The sequence below is a fragment of the Oryctolagus cuniculus genome, chromosome 8 (assembly GCF_051225735.1).
Source record: "Oryctolagus cuniculus isolate XC-2025 breed Fujian yellow rabbit chromosome 8, ASM5122573v1, whole genome shotgun sequence".
Taxonomy (NCBI): domain Eukaryota; kingdom Metazoa; phylum Chordata; class Mammalia; order Lagomorpha; family Leporidae; genus Oryctolagus; species Oryctolagus cuniculus.
In genome coordinates, this window is record NC_142874.1 from 42622304 (window position 1) to 42640669 (window position 18366).

The 18366-nt window shown below is 40.2% G+C and overlaps 1 protein-coding gene and 1 pseudogene across 3 annotated transcripts in view; one reads left to right on the forward strand and one right to left on the reverse strand.

Moving 5' to 3' along the window:
• The window catches only part of FHIP1A (FHF complex subunit HOOK interacting protein 1A), a 290881-nt gene that overhangs the window by 198207 nt on the left and 74308 nt on the right, over nt 1-18366 (reverse strand). For all 3 annotated transcript variants that reach the window (XM_002716896.6, XM_008267334.5, XM_017347298.4), the window contains exon 2: nt 7391-7493. The gene's annotated coding sequence lies outside the window, so the exon portion shown is untranslated. The remainder of the gene's footprint in view (nt 1-7390; nt 7494-18366) is intronic.
• Nucleotides 1-18366, forward strand: part of LOC100357409 (large ribosomal subunit protein uL29 pseudogene) — a 58395-nt pseudogene that overhangs the window by 20473 nt on the left and 19556 nt on the right.

The following is an 18366-nucleotide window of genomic DNA, read 5'->3' on the forward strand; positions in this document are numbered from 1 at the left end:
CTTTCTATCAGTTAGTATTAGCAGACACTAGTCTTGTTTATGTGATCCCTTTGACTCTTAGACCTATCAATGTGATCAACTGTGAACTGAAATTGATCACTTGGACTAGTGAGATGGCATTGGTAAATGCAATCTTGATGGGATTGTATCAGAATCCCCAGCACATTTCTAACCCCAACATTTGGGGCAAGTCTGATTGAGCATGTCCCAAATTGTACATCTCTTCCCTCTCTTATTCCCACTCTTATATTCAACAGGGATCACTTTTCAGTTAAAATTTAAACACCTAAGAATAATTGTGTGTTAACTACAGAGTTCAACCAATAGTACTAGAACAAAAAAAAATACTGAAATGGATAAAGTATTACATTGTACATCAACAGTCAGAACAAGGGCTGATCAAGTCACTGTTTCTCATAGTGTCCATTTCACTTCAACAGATTTCCCCTTTGGTGCTCAGTTAGTTGTCACCGATCAGGGAGAACATACGATACTTGTCCCTTTGGGACTGGCTTAATTCACTCAGCGTGATGTTTTCCAGATTCCTCCATTTTGTTGCAAATGACCAGATTTCATTGTTCTTGACTACTGTATAGTATTCTACAGAGTACATGTCCCATAATTTCTTTATCCAGTCTACTGTTGATGGACATTTGGGTTGGTTCCAGGTCTTAGCTATTGTGAATTGAGCTGCAATAAACATTAAGGTGCAGACAGCTTGTTTGTTTGCCAATTTAATTTCCTTTGGGTAAATTCCAAGGAGTGGGATGGCTGGGTTGAATGGTAGGGTTATATTCAGGTTTCTGAGGAATCTCCAGACTGACTTACATAGTGGCTTAACCAGTTTACATTCCCACCAACAGTGGGTTAGTGTCCCTTTTTCCCCACATCCTCTCCAGCATCTGTTGTTGGTAGATTTCTGGATGTGAGCCATTCTAACCGGGGTGAGGTGAAACCTCATTGTAGTTTTGATTTGCATTTCCCTGATTGCTAGTGATCTTGAACATTTTTTCATGTGTCTGTTGACCATTTGGATTTCCTCTTTTGAAAAATGTCTATTGAGGTCCTTGGCCCATCTCTTATGTGGGTTGTTTTGATGTTGTAGAGTTTCTTGATTTCTTTGTGGATTCTGGTTATCAACCCTTTATGTGTTGCATAGTTTGCAAATATTTTTTCCCATTCTGTGGGTTGCCTCTTCACTTTCCTGTTTCTTTTGCAGTACAGAAACTTCTCAATTTGATGCAATCCCAAATGTTAATTTTGGCTTTGACTGCCTGTGCTTCTGGGGTCTTTTCGAAATCTTCGCCTGTGCCTATATCTTGCAGGGTTTCTCCAATGCTCTCTAATAATTTGATGGTGTCAGGGTGTAGATTTAGGTCTTTAATTCATGTTGAGTGGATTTTTGTGTAAGGTGAAAAGTAGGGGTCTTGCTTCATGCTTCTGCACATGGAAATCCAATTTTCCCAGCGCCATTTATTGAATAGACTGTCCTTGCTCCAGGAATTGGTTTTGGATCCTTGATCAAATATAAGTTGGCTGTAGATGTTTGGATTGATTTCTGGTGTTTCTGTTCTGTTCCATTGGTCTATCCATCTGTTTCTGTACCAGTACCATGCTGTTTTGATTACAACTGCCCTGTAGTATGTCCTGAAATCTGGTATTGTGATGCCTCCGGCTTTGTTTTTGTTGTACAAGATTGCTTTAGCTATTCGAGGACTCCTGTGTCTCCATATGAATTTCAGCATCATTTTTTCCAGGTCTGAGAAGAATGTCTTCGGTATTTTGATTGGTATTGCATTGAATCTATAAATTGCTTTTGGGAGAATGGACAATTTGATGATATTGATTTTTCCAATCCATGAGCATGGAAGATTTTTCCATTTTTTTGGTATCCTCTTCTATTTCTTTCTTTAAGGTTTTGTAATTTTCATCGTAGAGATCTTTAACATCCTTGGTTAAGTTTATTCTGTAGCTGCTGGGTGAAATATTCTGTAAATGTCTGTTAGGTCAATTTGCTCGAAAGTATGTTTCAACCCCAATGTATATTTATTGATTTTTTTGTCTGGATGACCTATCCATTGATGAGAATGGGGTGTTGAAATCACCTGGTACTTTTGTATTGGAGTCTTTCTCTCCTTTTAGTTCTAATAGTATTTTCTTTATATATATGGATGGTATTGTGTTGAGTGTACACATATTTACAATTGTTACATCTTCTTGCTGAATTGAAACTTTGATCCAAATATAATGTCCTTCTTCATCTCTTTTTAAAGTTTTTGATTTAAAGTCTGTTTTATCTGATGTGAGCATAGTTATACCTGCATACTTTTGGTTTCCATTTACTTGGCATATCTTTTTCCAAGCCTTCATTTTCAGTCTGTGTCTACGTTTATGAAGTAAGTTTCTTGTAGGCAGCACATGGGGGTGTGTGTGGTTTTTATCCATTTAGCCAACCTAAGCCTTTTGGTTGGTGAATTTAATCCACTTATATTCAAGGCCAGCACTGAGAGATTACTGATTTTTAACTGGGTAACAATTCTACATGTTCTGTTAGTGAATTTGGTTGTATCGTGTGTTTTCATGATGTTTACTTCTAATGTAGATGCCCTCCAGAATTTCTTGTAAGGCTTGTCTTGTGGTGAATTCTCTTGGTTTTTGCTTATCTGAAAAATACTTTATTTCTCCTTCACTTTTTAAGGATAGTTTTGTTGGATATAATTTCTTGGTTGGAAGATTTTTTAAGACCTTGTATATATCATCCCACTCTCTTCTGACCTAGAGGGTTTCCATTAAGAAGTATGATGCTAATCTGTTTTTCCTTTATCCGTAACTTGACGCTTTTCTCTTCCTTTAGGATTCTCTCCTTGTCTTTAACTTTTGACAATTTGATGACAATATGTCTTGGAGAAAACCTTTTTGGACTGAATCTGCCTGGAGTTCTTTGAGCTTCTTGTGTCTGGATGTCCATGTCTCTTTCAAGACCTGGGAAGTTTTCGACTATTATTTCATTTAGCAAGTTCTCAGTGCCCTTTTCCTTTTCTTCTCCTTAAGGAATATCTATAATACAAATATTTGGTCATTCAATGGTATCCCATATTTCACATAAACTTTCATCATTCTTTTTAATTTTTATTTTTATTCTGATTGGGTTATTTCAAAATTCTTGTCCTCGAGGTCAGAAATTCTTTCCTCCACTTGTTCTGCTGTTAAAGCTCTCATAGTTTTTATTCTATTGATTGAGGAGTTCATCTCCAGAACTTCTATTTGATTCTTCTTGATGAGTTCTATCTCCTTATATTTTCATTTATGTCACTCATTGATTTCCTCATTTCTTTAATCTGTGTTCTCTTGCATCTCATTCAGTTTCCTTACAACCATTATTCTGAATTCTCTGTCATTTCATGGATTTCTTTCAGTTCAGGGTCTAAATCTGGAGGAATATTGTGTTCTTTTGGAGGCATCAGTGTACCTTGCTTCTTCACATCTCCTGTATCTGCCATGTTCTAGGACTGTTGTGGATGGACCCTTCCTCAGGTCCACTAGGAGAGCCCAACTGTGCTGTAGCTTATAATACGAATAGCACTAGTCCTAGAACTAGAAGATGTAAACTGGACCTTGTTCCAGTCCTACAAGGTGACTACACGGTACACAGGAGAGTTTACACTGGAGGGTATAAGTCCAGAGAGCAGGAATGTAGGTAGGTTTTTTCCTATATCCTAAGTAGATTTCAGTGGCACCCAGAAATTTAGAATGAACTGTTACAGTCCTGGTGTTGTAGTGTGTAGTGGGGTCATTTCCCAGATCTCCCAGGGGAGCAAATTTTTTTAAGGCCTGCTTCTGGTGTTAGCTGCCAGAAGCTAGGTGAATCCCCTTACTGACATATAGTGTGTGAGCATAGCTCTGGGGCTAATGCCAAAAGTTCTCACAGCTGCAAGATGCAGGGAATCTGTCCTCTGCCCCGACACATTGCCCTGACTATGATGCTGGTAGAACAGAGGCATGATGCACCAAGTATGGTGCTCTATGGGAAATGGGGAGGGGCATGAAGCAAAGCAGCTTCCTGCTCCAAACTCAGCCATTGCTCAGATCCCAGTCAGCTCTTCAGGCTGAAGTAACAGAAGGTGACTATGGAATTCCCTCTCAGCTAAAGTTGCGAGCAGTGGGGTGCATGCGATTTCTTCCTAACTTGATGTAAGATGGCAGCTCACAGCCAGCAGCTGTCTGTACCACGTAGCTGGTTGCAGCAGTGTCTCTGTTTTCTCTACTCTTCCCATGTAGTCTTGGCTGTTGTTTTTTTAACTTCTTCATTGAAAATTTCTGTCAGACCCCTGAAAACAGTCCTTCCTTTGTTCTTTTCATATCCCACAACAATTTAAGTTAGTGTGTCTATACTCTATTCAACCATCTTAGATCTCTGTCTGGAAGGTCTTTCTATATGCTTCCTGTACTTGAATGTCCCTTTCTTCAAATTTAGAGAAGTTTCTGGTATTATTTCACTGAATGGGCTTTCTAATCTATTCTCTCTTTCCACACCTTCAGGAACTCCTAAGACCCATATGTTGGGTTCTTTGATAGTATACCATAAACCTCAAACACTATATTCAATTTTTCAAATTTTTTCTTTTTTAACTGATGTATTCCCAAAGATTTGTCTTTGATAGAGTGGAGAGATGCGAGCAATTCACAGTCTTGAGTGAGTGCACCAGCAACCCTCCAGGCAAGACTCAAAGTCAGTGGGGAATGTGATTATTCCCTCTGGTAAAATCTCCTAGTCAGTTGCATGCGTGTGAGCTGCCACAGCTTCCGCTTACATTAAGATAGTACGTTCTCTCTGCTGGTCACTGGGCACATTTGTGAGGAGAAAGAAATGTTATCTTCTTTCACAGGATTAGGTCAATACCCTGCTCCCCGCCCCCGCCAGCACTCCAGGCCAGACTCAAAGTCAGTGTGAGCCACAGGGTTCTCCCTCAGTCAATATCACCAGTGACATGGGCTACCAAAATCTGCTCTCACCTTGCTCTCAGAACATGGCATCTCTTCCCCATATATTACCTCTTAATGTTAACATGCATAAGATGCTATGATATAGTATATAACTTTAGAAGCTATATAACTTTAATAGGTATAATTTGTTTGTAGATTGACAATATCTATGTTCAGGCATTTGCCACAGTATTTAAAATACAGCTTAGGACAACCACATCCCATATTGAGTCACCTGGGTCAAGTCACAGCTCTGCCATCTGCAAACTAGTTTCCTGCTGATGTATATTCTGGGAGGCAGCAGGTGATGGTTCAAGTGCTTGAGTCCCTGCCACCCACATGGAAGACCAAGATTGAGTTCCAGGCTCCTGGCTTAAGTCTGTCCCCGCCCTAGCTGTGATGACCATGTGAGAAGTGAGCCACCAAATATAAGATATCTGTGTGTGTGTGTGTGTGTGTCTTTTTCTCCATGCTTTCGAATAAAATGAGAACAAAAATGTGTTTACATATCTAAAAAGTTAACACTGGGGCCAGTGTTGTGGCACAGCAATTAAGCTGCTGCCTACAACACTCGCATTCATATGAGCAACTGTTCAAGTCATGGATGCTCCATTTCTTATCCAACTTCCCTGCCGATGCACCTGGGAAAGCAACAGCAGATGTTCCCGGCTACCCCCAGGGGAAGCTGAAATGGAGTTCCTGGCTCCTGTTTGTGGCCTGGCCCTGTCCTGCCCATTGTGGCCACTTGGGGAGTGAATCAGCAGATGAAAAGTTCTGAATGTGTGTATATGTATATAACTCTGCCTTTCAAATAAAGAAATCTTGAAAAAATAAGTCACGGCTTCATTTCATGTTAATACTTCCCTTAATTTGGAGGACTCAAAGTGCTTCACAAAATCCCAAGGCACAAGAAACAAAGTACTTTATCTGTGAACCATAAACTGTAAAGCCAAACTTTGATAACAATATTTAATGAAAAACACTAGATTGGATGCTAAAATGAATATAGACAGATGCTGGGGCTTCTACCATCTAGCCATCACCCTTTATTGGCAACCTGACTAAGATATAACCCTGTGTTAGAAGAGTACACTAAAAATACTGGCAATGTCTTATTCAAAGCAAAAGTCGAGTATATAACTATATAAAAGCTTTACATTTTTTAAAAAGGTGAAGATTAGGTAAAAATCTGATTTTTCTGCATCTGGGATATCACTCTTTTGGTGACACATACTTGGAAAACACAAATTCCCAAGTCCTGCATCCTACTGGTTTCATTCTAATTCTGACACACTAGATGAAGGTATAGTAATTCAGGATTTTTATGCATATTTTTAACAAGCACTCTAATAACACTTTGAAAAAATTACAAAACACACTTCCAGGGGGTAATTTTAAGAGGCAAATTATAAAGCCTTAGAAGTAACCCTTTTAAAGAAGTTTAGAAATCATCTTATTTAACCCAATTAATACAGGAACCTTTTTACAACACTGACAGATGTACTGATTAATTAACTGATTTTAATATGAAAGTGTATCAACAATCATCCATTCAGATAAACATACTTCTCCATAAACTGTGAAGCCTAATATATATATATATATATATAATATATATATATAATTGATATATATATAAAGTTTTTATTTGAAAGGCAGAGCTACAGAGAGGAGGAGGAAGAGGTGGAGGAGAAGAGATAGAGAGAGAGAGGAGATATCAATCTTCTACCTTACAGCTTCCAGTTCATTCCCCAAATGCCACAAAAGCCAGGGTTGGGTCATGACAAAGCCAGGAAGCAGGAATCTAAGTATCTGGTCTATCATCTGCTGCCTCCCAGGCGCATTACCAGGAAGCTGGCTCAGGAGCTAAGGTGAGAGCAGATCCCAGGCACTCTGACAGTAGGATGCAGGCACCCCAAGTGGCAGCTTAACCTGCCCCATCACAACACCCACACTGCTTATTTTAATAATACTACCATTGTCTGAAACTCAGTCACCTCATCTTAAAAGTAAATGAGTCTTCAAATAAACACACACGTGATAAAAAGAAAAACTGATTTCCTTGTGTTATTGATCCTTCTTGATTTTATTTAATCAAAATTAGGGAGCCCCAGATTTGTCACCTTATCTATAAATGAGTTTAGACTATTTCCCAAACATACCCTAAAGGATGAGATTCACCGCCACAGCACACAGAATGCTTACAAGAATGCTAGCATTTCCCAAAGAAAAAATTGTAAACACTCTGAGCAAAGGACAGAGTACAGCCTTGCAAAAAGACTGTTTTGAACAAGACAACAATCTGCTGGATATGTAAGTTCAAGTAGGTTTGTTTTTTAAAAAGTATAATAAATTATTGAACATTGCTGAACACATATCAATCATGGTAAGAAAATGAGACATTTACCTGTAATTGCTCTACTCAAAAGCCTACCACTGGGATGTATTTGCTCACTTCACTCTTCACAGGAGCAGTAAAGACGGCTCCAACATTTGGCTCCGTTGGAAACCTAGAGAAGACAAATTTCAAAATCTATGAAAAGGAATAAAACATGTTTCTCAATCACTAATAAACTACAAAATCTTTTAAAAGTATCTCTGGTTTTTTTCCCCCTCTCATTTACCACTACTTGTTGTTGAGACTGGACTTAGCTTTATCATTCAAAATAATAATAAAAAAATTATTTAGGCCGGCGCTACAGCTCACTAGGCTAATCCTCTGCCTGCAGCGCAGGCACCCCAGGTTCTAGTCCTGGTTGGGGCACCAGTTCTGTCCCAGTTGCTCCTCTTCCAGTCCAGCTCTCTGCTGTGGCCCAGGAAGGCAGTGGAAGATGGCACAAGTGCTTGGGCCCTGCACCTGCATGGGAGACCAGGAGGAAGCACCTGGCTCCTGGCTTCAGACTGGCACAGTGCACCGACTGTAGCGGCCATTTGTGGGGTGAACCAACAGAAGGAAGAACTTTCTCTCTGTCTCTCTCTCTCTAACTCTTCCTGTCAAAAAAAATTATTTATTTAGAAATTTGAATGCTGTTCAAAAATGAAAACTTCTGCTGAGTGGCAGAAAGTAAAGCAGGAGTCTTTCCTAAGAGGAGATAAGTAATGATACACTTCTTTTTGAAAAGAAAAAAATATGAAATGAATCCACATCTGTGAATTAGCAGCATCATATTAAGAAAATGATGATATACCAAGAAATAACCACTAATAACTTTTATAATAATAAACTTCCCAAATATGTACAACAGTCACAATGTATTCCTGGTACCTATGACATATCTAGACCCTGACAGCTGAAAATCCAGTTTTTTGCCTTCTGCTGGACAAAAGCCTCCTTTGTCATAGACACATATCTCATGTCATTGGGATAAGTGTTCAGGCAAGTTTCAAAACACAAATGTATAGTTTAATTCCTACTGTCCAACCAGAAAAACTTAGACTGAAGGAAGGCAAGCTGAGAAATTATCCTACCTGAGAGGAACACAGAGAACAAAAGCTAGAGATGCCCAGTACAGCAGGAAGATCATCTAAAAAGACTAACCTCCAACACTTGGAAGTATAAAAGGCAGAAGCTAATATAAACACTACGCAAAACCACAAGAGGCCATTATTCAACATCCCAATAGATGGAAGCAAGAGGAAATTTCCCAGAAAGAGCAATTTTTAAGAAACAAATAAATACCATACTTAAATTTAGAGCACAGACACCATTTAAATGCCCAATAACTAAGGAAGAGTCAAATTTAACACAACTAAATAATTCACTTAAGCAAATATATTTCCTCATCTTTGGATAGGTATCTTAATGAACAATCCAAGTCAGAATCTTGCATAACAAATGTCCTTTCAAAATAGCTATATGGTAAGAATTTACTAGTCCATAAAGGGTGAGCCTCTCATTGATATAACAGTTTTTCTGCAATAGTCCAATATAATAAAAGATGATTCTCCAGAAGTCACTATAAGAGGTTTTATAGGGCCAGTGCTGTGGCACAGAGGGTTAAAGCCCTGGCTTGAAGCACCGGCAACCCATATGGGTGCCGGTTCTAGTCCAGGCTGCTCCTCTTCCAATTCAGCTCTCTGCTATGGCCTGGGAAAGCAGAAGATGGTCCAAGTCCTTGGGCCCCTGCACCCACATGGGAGACCCGGAAGAAGCTCCTGGCTTCAGATCAGTGCAGCTCTGGCCGTTGCAGCCATCTGGGGAGTGAACCAGCGGATGGAAGGCCTCTCTCTCTGTCTCTACCTCTCTCTGAACTCAGTCTTTAAAAAAAAAAAAAAGGTTTATATGTGTGTGTGCGCACACACATGTTTACAAGTTTTCAACCTATAGTTGGCTTCAAAAGCTTGGATTAGAATAGAATTCTTTTCCTTATAACAAATGTTACATGAAAGGGAAAAAATGAGGAAAAGGAAAGCATAGACAGTGTGACCAAAATCTTCAAAACTGGGCATAGTATTGATAATGAAGCATGAACTGGGTGGGGCATGAAAAGTAAAGAATAATATTTCCATTGCAAATAAACAAATTCTTAATATTCCAATTTGCTCAATGCTCTCAAATCAGCTGCCTTCACTCTAATCAATTCATCATTTATTAATCACCGGGGAACTAGCAGTATTACCTCATAATCAAATCTCTGGGCATGTAATCACAAGTGGTTTTGCAAGTAACAAAATTATACTTCTTCCATAATCCCACATGAACAGTTTTATCATCACATACTGGAGCAGTACAGGCTCTTCTGCTGCCTCTTAAAAATTACAGATTGCTTCCAGATGATTTTTCGGGTGATTTCAAGCCTTTCCTCATTCTGCAGCTCGTCAATTATGAAAGGGCATCCCTAATTCATGAGAAACACTTCTCCCCTCTCAGTGTCCATTATCATATATCCTCCCCTTACATTCTACATTTGTAGGCACTCATACACATATGCTTTTACTTAGGTAATAAGGCATCACTGTGTATCAGAAAGGGTTTTACTAAGAACCACTATTACGTTCTACCATCAGCAACACTTAAAGACTTCAAAGGAAGCTGAGTCCTTTGACAGTAATGCACAGAATGACACCAAAGGCAAGGTTAAACACAGAACTCAAGTAAACTGAAAGGATTCTCCTTAAATTCACTGGTTCTAGATAATTCTCTCAGTTGTCATCTCATTTAAAAACTAAAATAAGTCTCCTGCTAAGATGGCAGTCACCAATTCAGTTAAATGTTTTTCTTCTAACACACCAGTCTACCTCCGCACAAGAAAATCACATTCAGGCGCACAGTCCTTCTGTGTAATAGCTATGTCATATCCTTAATGTCAAGAACAAAATTTAAGGTTCATTCCAGATGGCATCAATTCAGTGAATTTAGACTCTATCGGGCCAGGTTCACAAATCTGCTATTAGGTAGAGAGGGAACAAAAAGCACAGCAAAATCACCAAATGAACACTAGTGGGAGGCAGAAAATTAATATTCACATCCTGGATTTCTCTGTACATTAGAGAAACAAATGTAGAGGGTATTCACACAGGAGGTGCAGATTTATCCAATCTATTGTATTAAGTGACCTGTGATTAAAAGAATGCTTTTCTGGAGGGTATTTAACAAATCAACCAACAGAGAGAGAAATCTCAAATGATACAAGTTCTCAAATACATAAAGCTGACTATGAGTTAACTGCTGAATAACTTCATTCTCCAAAAGGGCTGTACTAGGACACATGATACATTATTTTTACATATAGAAATGCAGAATAGAACAAAATATCTTACATAGGCACACAATCTTCATTAATTCTATTAAGCATGCTAATAACTTAGCATGCTTAAAATGGATGGACCCATACTGCTCACCCAAATTAAATCCCTGAATTTTATAGATGATAAAACGAGAAGAGAAAGCTAAGTGACCTGTTCAAAACTAAGTAGCTAGTAAATGGCAAAGACAGAAGCAGAAGCCCTATATTCTCCTTCCCACAGTAATGACACCTTCTACATATCAAGCTCATAATTCCTCAAGAGGCTGTCTTCAAAGTTGATTCCATGTCTCTCTCTGAACAGCAAATGAAAAAAGTTGAATCAAATGAAACTTCAATCTTCAATTTTCATTCAATAATCCAGAGACTTCAATTAATTTTATAGAATTCTCCATTTACCCAAGAAACTCAAGGTAATTTGGATGACTCTGAGAGAGTCTCAACTATAGACCAAATTATTGAGTTTCAGGCGTCTACCTCAAAGGGGAGGGAAAACAGGCCAACATCACAAGAATTGTAAGGATAAACCAGAAGGCAGAAATCTGGCCTAGCAGTTAAGACCCTGGGGTTAGAGCACCCACATCAGGGTACATGGGTTCAATTACGGGCTCCGGCTTCAGATTCCAACTTCCTGTCAATGAAGAGACCCTGGGAGGCAGCAGGTGATGGTTCAAGTAGTTGTGTCCCTGCCATCCCTGTGTTTTAACTGAGAACCAGTTCCTAGTTTTGACCTGACCCAGTCTTAGCCACTGTGGGCATTTGGGGAGTGAACGAGCAAAAGGGAGCTCTGTAAGTCTGTCTGTATGCCTGTCTCTGTCTTGCCAACTCTTAAATTTAAAAAAAAAAAAAAAAAAAAAAAGCCGGGAACATTGATCTGTTAAATGAATAATGAAGATGACCAACTCAACGTATTAAAATCAAAAACCAAAGTTATCAAATTTTAAAATGATGGTTCCCAATGCGACTACTAATGTTTCTTAAAAACAAAACAAAATGTCATTATGGTTTGCAATCACATTTGGAAAATGCTGCATTCTAAATATCCCTCCTGAATATTCACAAATCATATTACATGTATTAGAGCTCTAAGAAGGCCTGTGGAAAAGAAGTCTGTCTGGTTTTGTTAATCCAATGTTTTCCAATATTATTTGACATTTTTGGTTTGCATAGCTTGTATTGATATCTTCCAAGAAATGTATTTTAAAATAATATTCTTGGGGCTGGCGCTGTGGTGCAGTGGGTTAACGCCCTGGCCTGAAGGGCCAGCATCCCATATGGGCGCTGGTTCGAGACCCAGCTGCTCCACTTCTGATCCAGCTCTCTGCTGTGGCCTAGGAAAGTAGTGGAAGATGGCCCAAGTCCTTGGGCCCCTGCACCCACATGGGAGACCCGGAAGAAGCTCCTGGCTTCGGATCAGCACAGCTCCAGCCATTGCGGCCAATTGGGCAGTGAACCATCAGATAGAACATATCTCTCTCTCTCTCTCTCTCTCTCTCTCTCTCTCTCCCCCCCCTTCCCCCTCCCCCCCCACCGTGTAACTCTGACTTTCAATTAAATAAATAAATCTTTAAAAAATGCTAAAAAAAATAACATTCTCAATGATTAACCTGATGTGATACTTATTAACCAGTACTTATAGTGAGATGGGCTGGGCTTCCTCTTCCAGAATCAACTGTTAAAAATAAACTTGTGGAGCCAACATTGTGGTGCAGTGGGTTAAACCATCACTTATGACCCCAGTATGCCATATCAGTTCAAGTCCCAGTTACTTTACTTCAGATCCAGAGAAGGCAGCTGAAGACGACCCACGTACTTGGGCCCCTGGCACCCATGTGGGAAACCCAAATGGAGTTCTTAATTTTTGGCTTTGGCCGGGCCTAGAACTGACTGTTGCAGACATTTGTGGAGTGAACTAGGGATAGAAGATATTTCTCTCTCTCTCTCTCTCCCATCTTACCCTCTCTATCTTTCAATAAATCAATCTTTAAAATAAATAAATTCTGAGGCAAGGGAACTCTGTGATCACAATCAAAATAATAACCACTAATAACACGAAGTAAGTACTGAGTGTAAGACATGTCCTAAGTGCAAAATTTATGGTGTTTTTTTGTTTTGTTTTGTTTTGTTTTGTTTTGTTTTGTTTTGAGAAGCTGGAGGTAATTTCAGCATCCAAATTATCCTCCCCGTCATGGTTTGGATGCTGTTTCTCATCCAAAGCTTTCTGTGCTGGAACACTGGTCTCCAATGTGGCAGTGTGCAGGTGGTAGAACCTTGAAGAGGTGGACCCTAGTGGAGATGGTTTGGACATGGAAGCTTGACATTTATGAATGGATCATTGCTGTCTCCTATGACGTCAAGTCTGGTAGGCATGGATTATTTCAACAGAGCAAGCCTCGTCCGTTTCTTGCTTCCTATCTCATCATGTAACCTCCCTCTCCTTCTCTACTTCATGCCTGCCATGATGCCATCTGGAATGAGCCCTTCACCAAAGCAAAGCAGATAGCAGTGCCATGCCCTTAGACCTCCAGTATTCTAAGCTAAATCAACCTCTTTATAAATTACCAGCTTCAGATATTTTGTTATATTAACACAAAATATACCAATACATCCCCAGAAGCTATTTCTATTCCTATGTAAACAAAACAACTTGTATGTATAATTTTTTACATAGATAAATGTATTATCACTATTTTGTACCTTGCATTTTTCACCAAATTTATACTGGCAACGTTTCCAAACTAATACACAAAGAGACTCACTGAAATTTTTTCTGACTGTATGATTTCCAATATACAATTAAAACAGTGTATTTATTCAGCATCCCACCGATGAATATTTAAGTTACTCCTGATCTCTAGCCATTATAAACACTACTAAAATTACTATCTTTGGATAAAGCATTTATTCATGCATGTAACATCCATGTATAAATAGAATAGATATGAGTGTGTGTATATTTAGAACTATGGTTTTTTGTTTTTTTTTTTTTTTTTTTTTTTTTTTGACAGGTAGAGTGGACAGTGAGAGAGAGAGAGAGAGAGAGAGAAAGGTCTTCCTTTACCATTGGTTCGCCCTCCAATGGCCGCCACAGCTGGCACACTGTGGCCGGTGCACCGCGCTGATCTGAAGGCAGGAGCCAGGTGCTTATTCTGGTCTCCCATGGGGTGCAGGGCCCAAGCACTTGGACCATCCTCCACTGCACTCCCGGGCCATAGCAGAGAGCTGGCCTGGAAGAGGGGCAACCAGGACAGAATCCGGCGCCCTGACCAGGACTAGAACCTGGTGTGCCAGCGCCACAGGCGGAGGATTAGCCTATTGAGCCTCGGCCCCGGCCTAGAACTATGTATTTTTAATCTGGGATTTTTTTTTTTTTTTTGACAGGCAGAGTGGACAGTGAGAGAGAGACAGACAGAGAGAAAGGTCTTCCTTTGCCGTTGGTTCACCCTCCAATGGCCGCCGCGACCAGTGCACCGCGCTGATCCAATGGCAGGAGCCAGGTACTTATCCTGGTCTCCCATGGGGTGCAGGATGGCTTGAGCCATCCTCCACTGCACTCCCTGGCCACAGCAGAGAGCTGGCCTGGAAGAGGGGCAACCAGGACAGAATCCAGCGCCTCGACCGGGACTAGAACCCTAGTGTGCCGGCACCGCAAGGCAGAGAATTAGCCTAGTGAGCCGCGGCACCGGGATATTGTTTTAAGTTGAAATTCCTAGTCAAAGGAATATGAGATTTTCTATTACATATTTCATGGAATTGCCCACCAAAGACTATTGTTTTGCAGTCACTATATAGATTATGCTATACTCTCCCTACAGAGTATGCTACAGAAGGTTTTTAATTCTTGCCCACCTAACAGTGATAAATGGTACCTCAGTATGGTTTTAATGTGCATGTCTCTTTTTTTATTTTATTATTTTAATTTTATTTTATTTTTATTTTATTTTGCCAGGCAGAGTTAGACAGTGAGAGAGAGACAGAGAGAAAGGTCTTCCTTCCGTTGGTTCACCCCCTAAATGGCTGCTACAGCCGGCACACTGCGCCGATCCAAAGCCAGGAGCCAGGTGCTTCCTCCTGGTCTCCCATGCTGGTGCAGGGCCCAAGCACTTGTGCCATCTTCCACTGCCTTCCTGGGCCACAGCAGAAAGCTGGACTGGAAGAGGAGCAACCTGGACTAGCAACCGGCGCCCCAACCAGGACCAGAACCTGGGGTGCCAGTGCCGCAGGCGGAGGATTAGCCAAGTGAGCCACAGCACCAGCCGCATATCTCTTATAATGAGAGAAGTTAAGCATCTTTGCATAAGCTTAAAGCCACTGTTTTATTTCATTTCCTATATATTATTTGAATCCTTTGTCAATCTTCCTATTGGATTTGTAGAAGCTCTTTATTAAAAAAAATTAGTCACTTCGTATATGAGAAGCAAGTATGTATCCCAATTTTATTTTTTCCTTATCTTATGCAGGTTTTCCAGAGTTTTTAATCAAATTTATCATTCTCTCCTTTTATGGTTTCTCAGTTTTCCATCTTACTTAGAAGGGCCTTATGTATCTTAATATTACAAAATAATTGTCCCATATTATTTTATAACCTAATTATTTCTGATTTTAATATTTTTAGAACTTTGTTTTTCTTTTGCTCAGCTGCATTGGCTTATGACTACAAAGACCAAAATATAAAGTGAAAATAGTAGATATCTTTATCTTGCTCCTGACTTTAACAGGAATGTTTCAAATTTCCTAATAAGTCTGAGATTGTTTTCAGATTGAGACAGACATGCCACTATTTGCAGGATATTTTCCCATTATATTTGAGGAATTTTTAAAAATAAATCAATAATAGGTGCTGGATTCTATGAAATGCCTTAACTATAAGTGATCAGGGAGCAGGTATTGAGCCTCGTGGTTAAGATACTTTTACCTCAACAGAATGCCTGGGTTCAATTCCAGCTATGATTCCTGACTCCAGCTCCCTGCTACTGGAGAGCCTAAGAGGTAGCAGTGACAGCTTAGATAACTGGGTTCCTGACTTCCTTGTGGGAGAAATGGATTTCATTCCTGGCTCCTGGCTCCTGGCTCCAACCGCAGCCCCACTTGGGAAGTGAACCAACGCACTCTGTCTTCCTTCTTCCCTCTCTTTCCCTGAGCCTGTCTATGCCACTCTCTCAAACACACTTTCACCATCTCTCTCTGACTCTCAAATTATGAAATAATTTCGAAATGATCATACAACTTTTTTCTATTAATATTTAATAAGATGATGAATGTCATTAATAAATTTTATACTATTAAATACTTCTTGAACTCCTAAAATAAGCCTCATTTGTTACAGTGTTTTATTCTGTAATATGTGCAAAGTACAGCTCAGTGTGTTCTCACTCAATTTCCTAAGAAGCCCTACGAGCTGAGCTGTGCTATCATGCCTGCTCCTCACTCCAGTCACACTGGCCTCCCCACTACTTATCACACACACCACGCTTTTCTCACCTCAATTTGCAGTGTCTGCCATACTTTCTGCTCCCTGAATCCTCTGTCCTCAGTTATCCATCACGTATCATTCCTCTCTTCATTTCTGACTCTGCTTACATAAGCCCTAATTACTCAAGCCTTTCCTGTCTACCCTATTCAAAACAGAAAGAATCTTCCAACTCCGTCATTCTCTACCTCCAATCCTCTTTTATTTTTGTTTATAGCATCTGTCACCATAGAAAATTTTCACTTTTTTTTTTTTTTTGACAGGCAGAGTGGACAGTGAGAGAGAGACAGAGAGAAAGGTCTTCCTTTTCCGTTGGTTCACCCTCCAATGGCCGCCACAGCCGGCACACCGTACTGATCCGAAGCCAGGAGCCAGGTGCTTCTCCTGGTCTCCCATGCGGGTGCAGGGCCCAAGCACTTGGACCATCCTTCACTGCACTCCCAGGCCATAGCAGAGAGCTGGCCTGGAAGAGGGGCAACCGGGACAGAATCTGGTGCCCCGACCAGGACTAGAATCCGGGGTGCCAGCGCCGCAAAGCGGAGGATTAGCCTATTGAGCCGCAGCGCCGGCCCATTTTCACATATTCTATTGTGAATACATGTGTAATATTTAAGTTTCTTTATTTTTTTGAAAGGCGTAGAGAGAGAGAGAATATATGAGAATTATCAATCTTCTATCTACTGGTTCACTCTCCAGATGTCTGCAGGTCAAAGCCAGCAACCAGGAACTCCATCCAGGGCTCCCATGTGGGTGGTAGGGATCCAATCAGCTGAGCCATCATCTGCTGCCTCCCAGGGTGTTCATTAGCAAGAAGCTGGATTGGAAGCAGGCATGGGACCAGATCCTAGACACTGTAATACAGGATACAGGTGTCCTAAGCTGCACGTTAATCCACTGTGCCACAACACCCACACCAAGGAATATTTAATTTTTATTAATCTATATTCCAATTCCCCAGTAAAATATAAGTTTCAGGAAAGCAGAAATCTTGTCTGCTTTGTTCACTGCTCACTTTCCAGGATCAATAACAGGCCTGACACATACAGAAAGTACTTAAAATCTGTTGACAGAATAAATGAGCAAATGAATTAATATACGCTTTATACAAAAAAAATTAGCGAATAAGCAAAATCTCACAGTAGCAGAGATTAAAACTCCACCCCACCTTTCACTTACCTACCCTTAATCATTAAAACAAAAGAGAGGTGTTTAGGTTAGAGAAGATGCTCATATAAACTCATCGATACTAAAGCACAGGTTAATGAGGTTATTGGTTGAAGGCTTAGAAGAAAACTTTTCTTTACGGGGCCAGGACTGTGGCACCATAGGTTAATCCTCTGCCTGCAGCACTGGCAACCGATATGGGCACCAGTTCTAGTCCTGGCTGATCCTCTTTGGATTCTGCTCTCTGCTATGGCCTGGAAAACACTGGAAGATGGTCCAAGCACTTGGGCCCCTGCACTCCCACAGGAGACCTAGAAGAAGCTCCTGGCTTCAGATCAGCCCAGCTCTGGCAATTGTGGCCACCTGGTGAGTGAACGAGCTAGTAGAAGACCTTCTCTCTGTCTCTCCCTCTGACTGTCTGTGGCTCTTCCTCTCAAATTAATACATAGAATCTTAAAAAAAAAAAAAAAAGTTTGTGGCTAGCCCCTTTACAAGTCAGAAGATGGACTCCAAAGAATTCTTTGGAAATTATATTAAGTTAGATCACCTCTCTCCACTTATTAGCCTCAAAGCAAGTATCACAAAGCTATGAACTTCATCCACATGTGTCCTTGGATATCCAAAAGATAAAACTCATGCTTCGGGCCAAATGGCATATAAGCATGTTTACTACTGGCACTGGCAGACATGCACATACATACACACACACATATACACATATACATACACACACAAGAGAAATACCACTCCTAGGGAACTGCCCACACTAGGACCAGCACAGTCTTGGCTTTGAGAAAACTACTTGCTCTTTCTAAGTTAAACAATCTTTTTGTAGATTCAACAGGAAAGTTACAATTAGACATTCTTCACGTTCTTTTCTTCTATCACTGGGATACCTTCTTTCCTTGAAACATCTTTAGGCTAAAAACAAAATTTACAAACCTCTTTTCCTGAACTAAACATTATCTATAATTTTCTTCAGAATTTAATTAAACTTTGCATTTT